The sequence below is a fragment of the Cetorhinus maximus genome, chromosome 2, assembly GCF_964194155.1.
Source record: "Cetorhinus maximus chromosome 2, sCetMax3.hap1.1, whole genome shotgun sequence".
Taxonomy (NCBI): Eukaryota; Metazoa; Chordata; class Chondrichthyes; order Lamniformes; family Cetorhinidae; genus Cetorhinus; species Cetorhinus maximus.
In genome coordinates this window covers 210,380,567-210,390,494 of record NC_135880.1, presented here as the reverse complement: position 1 = coordinate 210,390,494, position 9,928 = coordinate 210,380,567, and positions in this window count along the sequence as shown.

Genomic DNA, 9,928 nt, shown 5'->3' with positions numbered 1-9,928 from the left:
ATGTTTGCTAACAGTCACTTGTGTGGAACTTCGTCAACTCATTTGATTTAATTCCTTATAAATATCATCTGGGAGATCTTGTGGCATAGTGGGTAGCAAGCATCTGTGCCTCTGAGCCAGAAGTTCAGGTTCAAGCTCCACTCCAGGACTTGATGCCCAAGGGAGGTGAATTCATAACGTGGTCAAACGGGTTGAGTGTCAACTTGTAAATCCTTCCAACATACATTAATGACAGGCAGTAAAAGCAGGAGAGATTCCTGGTCAGGCATCTGATAGAAAAAAATTTGAGCTTCTACCAGCACTATCCATAGCTCCACACAAAAACATGCATGTAAAAGTGTATACTGCCATAGCAACTCAGACTCCTTGGGCCAAGGAGGGGTTCAGTTGGCTGGATGGCCACTTTGGATCAGATTGGTGCCAATAGCACAAGGTTCAATCCCTGTTCTGATCGGGGTGGAGTCGCAACCTGCCTCCTTGTCCTGCCTGTGGTGGAGGTCATGGCGCTATGGGTCAGACCTGCCTTTGGGCAGAGAACTGAAGAAGAAGAAATAACATCACAGACACTCTTTTATCCATCACAATTGTAACCTCATCAATTCAACTAGGTTAGTTAGACATGACTTACACTTTACAAATCCATACTGGTGCTGTCTGATCATTTCATATTTGTCCAAGTGAATGGTCTAAACTGTGGCAAAAACTGGCCATGTGTTAATTAATCTGAGTTTATTTATTTCTTAGATTTTTCATTCAAGTGATGGCTTTCTTTCTTATCTTGATTTGTGCCACAGAGCAAAACAACATAATTATTCGGTTCTAATTGGACAATTTCCACTCAAAACAACCAAAAGGCTGACTGGTATGCAAAGTGGATAAGTCATACTTCCATTACACAATCCTGCGTTGGTAAAATCTATCATAACTGGCTGTATGAGAGAACAGTAATATGTGACAAACAGTTTTTTTCATATTCAGCCATACAAGTCATAATCACTAGGTGTCACCCTGCAACAGGATGGCAGCCTTGAATTGAAGAATTTTAGCACTTGTCACGTAAAAGCTATTCCTCAGTGTGTAAGAATATTAATGGGGCTCTGCAGAACAGGCAGCAAGAGAAGATACCTGACAAATTCATTTAGCCGTGCTGTACTTTATGTCTTCTTACTTCTTAAGAGTTGTCAAGCTCAATTCTAATAAAGAAGAATTCAGCAAACCCCGGACAGGATTGAAGACAGACAATTTCTTTATCAGCGTTTAGTGTACTGAATCATATTTTGTTCTCTGTTTTTCTTACATCTTTATATTTTGTTATATGCTTTCAGCAGCATTGTCTGTGGGTAAACTAGATTGTGGTATTGAGGTAGAGCTGTGTTCAACCTGGCCTGTGCCTTTAAAACAATAGTGCAAGAAACCCTTGGGAGAAGAGTTTGACTAGGCCTAAAGCTTGTTACGACTGTTAATGGTGTCCCTCCAGATAAGCAGCAGCTCAACTTCTCTTTTTAGGGAAGGGCAGTTTATGTATGTGGAGATAGAGAGAGAGAGAGATACTCTGAAGCATGCAAGGCCTCCACTCACCATGCTTTCCTGTGGCACTGGACACTTTTCCCTATCTTCTGTTGCACTGGCCCAGCGCTTTGGCCCAGCACCCACTGCCTTCCACCAGTTCCAGCAACTTTCTCCCGTCTCCTACTACTTTGACCCAGCTCCGGACACTTTCCTCTGGCTCTACCCGCTTTCCCCCAGCTCTCTCCGCGTTCTCCAGCTTTAGGTCCTCCCCTTAGTGGACACCCGCGTTAAGGTGGTACTAGGACTCAGGCCTCACTCCATTTCTCTCTTCTGCTCTCATCACACATACCCCACCCCAGAAGATTTAGTGAGTGAAGGTGGGTGAGTGAGTGAGTGTGAGGTTGGCTTGAACGAGTGTGAGGGTGGGTCAGTGAGTGAGGATCAGGATGGATGAGTGGGTGAGGGCAGGTGAGTGGGTGAAGGAGGGTGAGTGAGTGAGGGGGTGGGTGGGTGAGTGAAAGTGAGGGAGGATGGGTGAGGGAGGGTGGGTGAAAGGGTGAGGGAGGGTAGGTGAGAGGGTGAGAGTGGGTTGGTGAGAGGATGGGTGAGAGTGAGTAGGTGAGAGGGTGGGTGAGAGGGCAGATGAGAGGGTGAGAGTGAGGTTAGGAGAGGGTGGGTGAATGAATATGTAAGGGTGGTCAGTTTACACACAATGTCCTTGAACTATGCAATAGGTGAATTTTCAACTAAGGTTGTCTGTTACAGCACAACCTAATTTGTCTCGGTAAAACTCAAGTGTTGAACACCTATCCATAAGGATTATTGACATCATTTTTACTGCAAATATCCAATCCAGATACTTGACTGACCTAATGTTTACTGTTATAACCCATCCAAATATAGGCTGACCATTCTTTTAATGTTAATTATAGGGGTGTGTGTGTGTGTGTGTGTGTGTGGGCTGTGTGTGTGAGGGATGATTGTATGTGAGGGGTGAGCATGTGTGTGTGTGAGAGAAAGGGGATGAGAGGGAGGGGAGAGTATGCGTCTGGCTCACTCCTAGTTTCAGGGTTCTCATTCACCCTCACCTCCACACACCAACAGGCACTATCACCCACACTCACAGTGAGTGAGGATGAGTGATGAGCACCCTATGACTGGGAATGAGCTGGACACACACACTCTCACTCTTTCACTCTCTAATAGGTGCCTTTATTTAATATTCAGTTTTTAAATTATCAATGTATTATTGTGACAATTTTTTTGCACATCAGCTTTTTAAAAAAATCATGTTTAATGTTGTGCCAAACCTTTATCTTTCTGAAATTTGCTCATTGCCCCTCCGAGTGTGAGAAAAATTGAAATCTGCCTCCCCACCAAGGGAAAGGTTGGACAAGCCTGAACTAGTACCTCTGATTTCTCAGTAAATTCATTCAATGAGTGCTTGAGCCACACAAAAGGTCCCAAGTTTGATTTCTAGGCTATACCAAATTAAATGATCTCACAAGTCCATTGGGCCCTCCATGTTTGAATAGTCTGTCAGCACGTCTTGTTCCAGCTCTCACATTAACAAGGGGCTGGCAGAATCTAGCGAACCATAATCTGGATGGAGCCAACGTCTGCAGGAGAGGAAGAGGAGCAAAATGCACAATGGAAATTAATGACAATTTTTATTAAAGAGGAAAAAAGATAATTAATTGTGTCAATAAACAGACTATGGCCCAACGTCAGAAACCTGACACCAACTGGAAAATCCAGCCAAAAATTGCAACACAACATATTCGACAGTGATTATCAAAATCTTTGTCTTGGTAATACACTGTAATCAGGACTTGGAGCATATTGACAGTCTGCATTCACACCAAAAGCTTTGGATGTATTAAAAAAAAGCAATATGGATTAAAATCTCCATAAAATGAAAAATAATAATACCAAGAATTCTAAAGACCTTATGTGACTTCAGCAAATTTCTTCATTTGAATTAAATACTTGGCAAATTATCAGCCCACTCTATAGGTAATTTATCAAGGAACAGAGCTGTCCAACATACTATGGCAGGCACCTATATTATTGGGCTTCAAGGCTGTGTCTTATGCACATAGTGTACCTTAATGAGATCAGGAAGCAACTGGAGCACTCGGAGCCTCTGCAAAGGCTCATTAAGGACACATGAGTATTATGCATCATATTAGGGTGGGTTCTCATTGTGTAAGTGGATCCTTCTTCCTTAGCATCACCTTCCCTCTCTCTCTCTCTCTCTCTCTGCCATCAGCTCCCTTCTCCAGTCTCTGGAAAAATATCCAGTGCTCCTCTGGAAGTTAGTAGCTCTGCACCAGGTAATGAGATTCCAACCTTCAATCTTGCCTTGTGAGATAAACTGGATTACATGGAAACACTTTAATATACCAGCGACATTTAAAAAAATGTTTGAGAATGTGTCTATATGTTACAGATTGTTATTGAACACATAAGCTGATTACAGTGCTTTATTTAGCTTATACAATATTTACAATGGTCACTTTGCTGGAATGGAATTTACAAAATATTTGAATAACATTATTAAAATGTTTCTCAGCTTTCTTTACTCCATACTGACTGATTTCTAAGTTAGTTATGCGCATATTTATGGAACAGAACAGGAAGCGTTTTGCACAAACCTACCACAGCACATTTGTCAGAGCACCTATATTAATTTTACTTCAGGAAGCAACAGAACTTCTTCAGGTAACTGCAAATACTGTCCCTGCAATATCTTTCTACTATTTGTTTGGTAGCTTAACTCAGCTCTGCACAACTCCTCTGTAGTTTTTTTTCTTAAACACAGCTTGATTTCCTTTTGAAGTCCCTAAAAACTGGAAACTTTAACCAATTTGGGACATTTTGCAACATTAAAAACACTACAGTATATGAGTGAAAGTTGTTGCCATTATTGTTGTTTAAATAAATCTCTGGTAGTTACTCTTTCAACTATCGCAATTGGAAGAAAAAGGCACAGCAAACTGCCTTGCCATGTTTTTGTAATGGAAGGCCAAGATTTAATGATCAGTTTTGCGCAAACGTTTGGAAAGAACAGAGAGTAGAATCTTGTGGTTGTCACATATTGTAAGTATTAAGTGTGGTTAAAAAATCCTCAAAATGTAGTTTTCTATACATGTGAAAACAAAACCTCTGGAAATCATCTTCTTCAGTTCTCTGCCCAAAGGCAGGTCTTTGACGATTATTCGCCGAGCCACAACAAAGTCCTGTGACTTTTTAACAACGGGTAGGCAAGCAGGCAGGACCCAAGTCTACCTCAGCCAGAACGGGGATTGAACACCATGCTCTTCGTGCTAATACAATCAATTTGCTAGCCATCTAGCCAACTGAGCACTGGTGTAAATTTTCAGGAACAACCTAGACAGACATTCAGTAACCAATAACAATACCCTCGCTCAAAATTCCAAGTTACTGAAATAAAATAGAAAATGTTAGTAACATAGAATGGGTCAACCCCAGTTCTGAAGGGCACCAGTGGCCTGAACTATGCTTCTCCACAGATGTTTCCTGACCTGCTGAGCAGTTCCGATTTTTAGTTCAGATTTCTAGCATCTGCAGGGTTTTGCATTAATGGAAATATTGTAACTTGTTTTTTTCAAAAAGAAACTGATTGACCTGTGCATTTGCAGCAATTTCTGCATTCATTTCAGATTTCCAGCATGAAACGACAAGGAAGGAATGGATAAAAACAAAAAGGAAAGAAGCCAGTTTGGGATGCATTAAGAAACGTGTACATTTTGGACCACTTGAAATGATTGACACTGGGATTCAGCGCTACCACGTGCTCGGGGGGGGGGGGGGGGGGGGTCTGCCGTGCCGCGCACGCGCTATGGGTCAAGAGCCGGGCCCGGCCTGCCGCGCCGCGCACGCGCTATGGGTCAAGAGCCGGACCCGGCCTGCCGCGCCGCGCACGCGCTCTAGGCTGAGCAACGGGCCGGGAGGAGCGGTGAGTTGGGGCGGCGAGGTTGTGGAGGGCAACGCGCCCCTCAAAATGGCGGCTGTAAACCATTCGGCCCTCTGCAGATGTAACACCTTAGAAATGGCTCATTGGGCCCCTACCCTTTGCTAATAAGCATGAGGGGGGCGGGGGGGGGAAGGAGTTGACACTTCAAGGTGATTCAGCCGAGTATAACCTAAATCCTCATTAAAAGAGCAAATGTATTTTCCTAGGGTGAGCATAAGAAATAGGAGCCGGTGTAGGCCATTCGGCCCCTCAAGCCTGCCCCGCCATTCAATAAGATCACGGCTGCACCTCCGGGTTAAATGAAACTTACTTTTAGTGTATGTTTGTGTCAGGAATTCCTTGACTGCTTCAATTATTCTCACTGCTAAACTTGCGCCCAATGGCATGTCCCAAATTGGGAATGCAGGGGATCATGGTCACGTAAGAATGTAAGAAATGGGAGCCAGGAGTAGGCCATTGGCTCCCTCGAGCCTGCTCCGCCAGTCAATAAGATCAAGACCGATGTGATAGTGGCTTGAACTGCCCGTAACCCCCCCCATAACCCTTGTCAATCAAAAATCAGTCTAAGGGAGCCTTGAATTTCAATCTTAAATGGGAGGCTCCTTGTTTTGATACTATGCCCCCCAGATTTAGATTCTGCCATGAGGGGCAACATCGGGCTGGATTTTACATGCTCCCACTGGCATGTTTTGAGGGTGGCACATGAAATAGAGTGGGTGCCCAGCCGACTCACCTTCCCGCTCACACCAATAAGCGCTGTAGGTGGGTGGGTGCCAAAATCATCAGTCAGTCAATAGTAATTAAAGGTCAATTGAGCTTATTAACAAGTCAATTGACCCCAATAATGTGCTGCTCATGCCATGATACAGTTGGCATGGGCAGGCAGGAGTGGATGGGCCCTTTTTAAAATGAAAGTTTTTAGAAGTGCAGCAAGGAAGGGCAGTACTATCTTTAGGGGTGCCCTTTGCGCATCAGGGGCAGTCCCCCTAAGATGGTACTTTCTCGTCCTTCCTACCCACCTGCTCTCCAAAATGTACACCCCACCGCCCCCTCCCTAAGCTGGCCAAACCCTCCCTGCCCAATACCCTGGACTTACCTCACTCCGGGATCCATTGGGCCGCCTTCTTGGAACTGCTTGCATGTTCTGACAGTGTCCACTACTGAACTCTCAACTGCTGGAGCTGCCAGCCAATTGGCATGGCCAGCAGGTCCCGAGGGCAGAACTTCCTCCCAGTGAGGGGCTGAAGGCCAACTTTGAGTCAATTTAGCCCAGCCACAGTGTTCTATGGTAATGGGGCAGGCTTGCACAAAGCGATAGCTTCCAACTGACTTTCCTTCTGGGGGAAGAGCTCACCTGCTCTTGCCATCCACCCCCTGTAAAATGCAGGCCATTCTCTCAGCATCTACTCTGTAAAACCCCCTTCGGAATCTTATATGTTTCAATAAGATCACCTCTGAACTCCATTCAGTATAGGACCAACCTGCTCAACTTTATTTCACAGGACAAACCACTCATTCCAGGAAACAGCCTAGTGAACCTTCTCTGAACTACTTCCAATACAACTATGTCCTTCCTTACAACAAGGTGACCAAAACTGTACACATGACTCTAGGTGCCATCTCGCTAATGTCTGGTATAGTTTTAGCATGATTTTCCTACTTTTATGCTCTACACCTGACAGCTCCCCCCACCCCCACCTCCTCCACCCTTGCAATAAATGCTAACATTCTACTTGCCTTCCTAATTGTGCCTGCATGCTGCCTTTTTGTGATTTATGCACAAGGACACCCAAATCCCTCTGTACTGCAGTCTCCCTCCATTCAATTAATATTCTGCTTTTCTATCCTTCCTACCAAATCATACAACCTCACATTTCCCCACCTTATATTGCATCTGCCAAATTTTTGCCTGCTCGCATAACCTGTCGAGAGCCCTTTGCAGACTCCTTGTAGCCTCCTCACAACTTGCTTTCCTACCTATCTTCATATCTTCAATAAATTTGGCTACAGTAAAGTTGATCCCATTCATCCAAGTCTTTAATATAGACCCTAAATAGTTGAGGCCCCAGCACTGATCCCTGCAACACTCCAATGTAGTACAGTCACAATTTGCCATCCTGAAAAGGACCCATTTATTCTGAATCTCTGTTAGGTATACTAATGTATCACCATAAGCTCTTAACTTGTGTAGTAATCTTTTATGTGGCCTTTTACCTTTTACCGAATGCCTTTTGGAAACCCAAATGCAGTACATCTATTGGTTCCCCTTTATCCACACAGCTTGTTACATCTTCAAAGAACTCTAGTAAATAAGTCAAACAGGATTTCTTTTCAGAAAACCATGTTGTCTCTGTCTGATAGTATTATGGCTTTTTAAATGTCCTGCTACTACCTCTTTAATAATGGATTCTTTCATTTTCCCACATTAGGCTAACTGGTCTAGAGTTTGCTACTTTTTAATCTCACTCCTTCCTTGAATAGAGGTGTTACATTTGCAGTTTTCCAATTTGCTGGGACCTTTCTAGAATCTAGGGAATTTTGGAAGATTACAACCAAGGGATACACTATCTCGCAGCTACTTCTTTTTAGACTCTAGGATGCAGGCCTAGGTACAGGGATTTTATGTTTTTGGTTATCAGGTTCACTTTGTCTGGTGAACACTGGCTGCACCCTTGATATTAACACATTAGCTGGTGCTTGAAACAAAGTAGGCAGAGAGACCGATTATCTGAACAAAGACTGGTAGTTTATTGGAACTAAGAACAGAACAGTCACACAATATGTGCTCATTCAATCACCTCCAGCTCTAGACTTCCCAGTTATCCAAATGCTATTCTTTGGATGCTTTTTGTGCTTTCTGCTGTGAAGGTGGATACAAATACTTGTTCAAAACCTCTGCCATCTTCTTGTTTCCCATTATTAATTGCCCCTATAAGGGACCAATGCTCACATCAGTTACCCCTTTCCCTTTATATACTAATAGAAGCTTTTATTATCTGTTTTTGTATTTCTTGCTAGTTTACTCTCTTACTCCAATTTCCCCCTCTTTATTTTTTTAGTCATCCTTTGCTGGCTTTTAAAACTTTCCCAATCCTCTGGTCCACCATTAATCTTTGCAGTGTTGTACACCTTTCCTTCAGTTTGATACCACCCATAACTTCCTTACTTAGCTACGGATGATGCATCCTTCTGGTAGAGGTTCAGTTCCCCAATGGAATATGTCTTTGTTGAGAGTTATGAAATACTTCCTTAAATGTCTGCAGCTGCTTCTCCTGCCATTCAGAGGCTGGCAACTCTCCATTGCTGTCAGTGCCACCAGGGGACGGGTGGTTACTGCTGCACCCACTAGATATCCGGGATCAGCAAGAGACCAGGCCATGGGTGAGCGAGGGCAGGCTGGGGGTCACAGGGAGGGGTCTCTGGCTTGGGGACGGAGGGGCTGAGGTATCTGAAGAAAGAGCAGGTGGTGACTTTCAGTGGGCTCTCCCTCCTTCCTGATGCCGAGTCCCTTGATCAGGCACTGAGTGCCTTTGAAGAAGGGACCTCGCAAGCAAACTCGACAGGTTTTGATTTTCAAGCTTCCTGTGTGGCAACTGCCCCACCTGCAAATGGGTGAATACCAATGGTGGCGGGATGAGGTCCTTAAGTGGTCATTAGTTATTGGAGTTGGGGCGATAAGGCCCCTTCCTGGCCTAGACTTAATTGGGGCAGAGATGGTTAGATGGTGGGATCGCCATCTAGCACCATCCCACCTAATTAAATACCTCCTCACCTCCAAACCTGCCTTGGGGGAGGGCATTAAATTCTGCCCCTTAAGACTGTCCAGCCCAGTACATTGCTGCTGGAATAACTGATTACAAATTTCAGCAGCTTGTAGGCCAAGAGGCCTAATGACCTTCAGAGGGGTTGGAAAAAGGTGGTGGAGTTGTCCTGTTCACCTGTTTTCTCTCCAAAGTGGTCTTCCTCTAACACTTTGGGGAAAAATGAGGCAGCAGGGTTAGAACTCCTCCCTGGGTCAAAATCTTGGAACACCTTTCCTAACAACATATAGGAGCACCTTCGCTACACATAGACTGCTGCAGTTCAAGAAGAAGGCTCACAATTGCCTTCTCAAAGAGTGTCCAGGTATAGGCAGTAAATGTCAGTGATGCCCATAACTAAACAATGAGTTAAGAAAACCATGAATCATGCAAGTCCTTTACTTGCATCTGCTGCTTGAACAATTAAGCATCATCTCCCCTCAGAGACATCAGAGGACCAGCACCAAGTGCACAGGAACTGAACGTTCCTTAGGCACATTGGAGAGAAACCTTACCCGCTATATGATGATTAACCTGATAAATTCCAGGTGTTCTGTGCATCCCTGTATCTCTGTCCTGCCAGACTCTCCCCTCACAAGCAAATCAGTTATGATGTTCA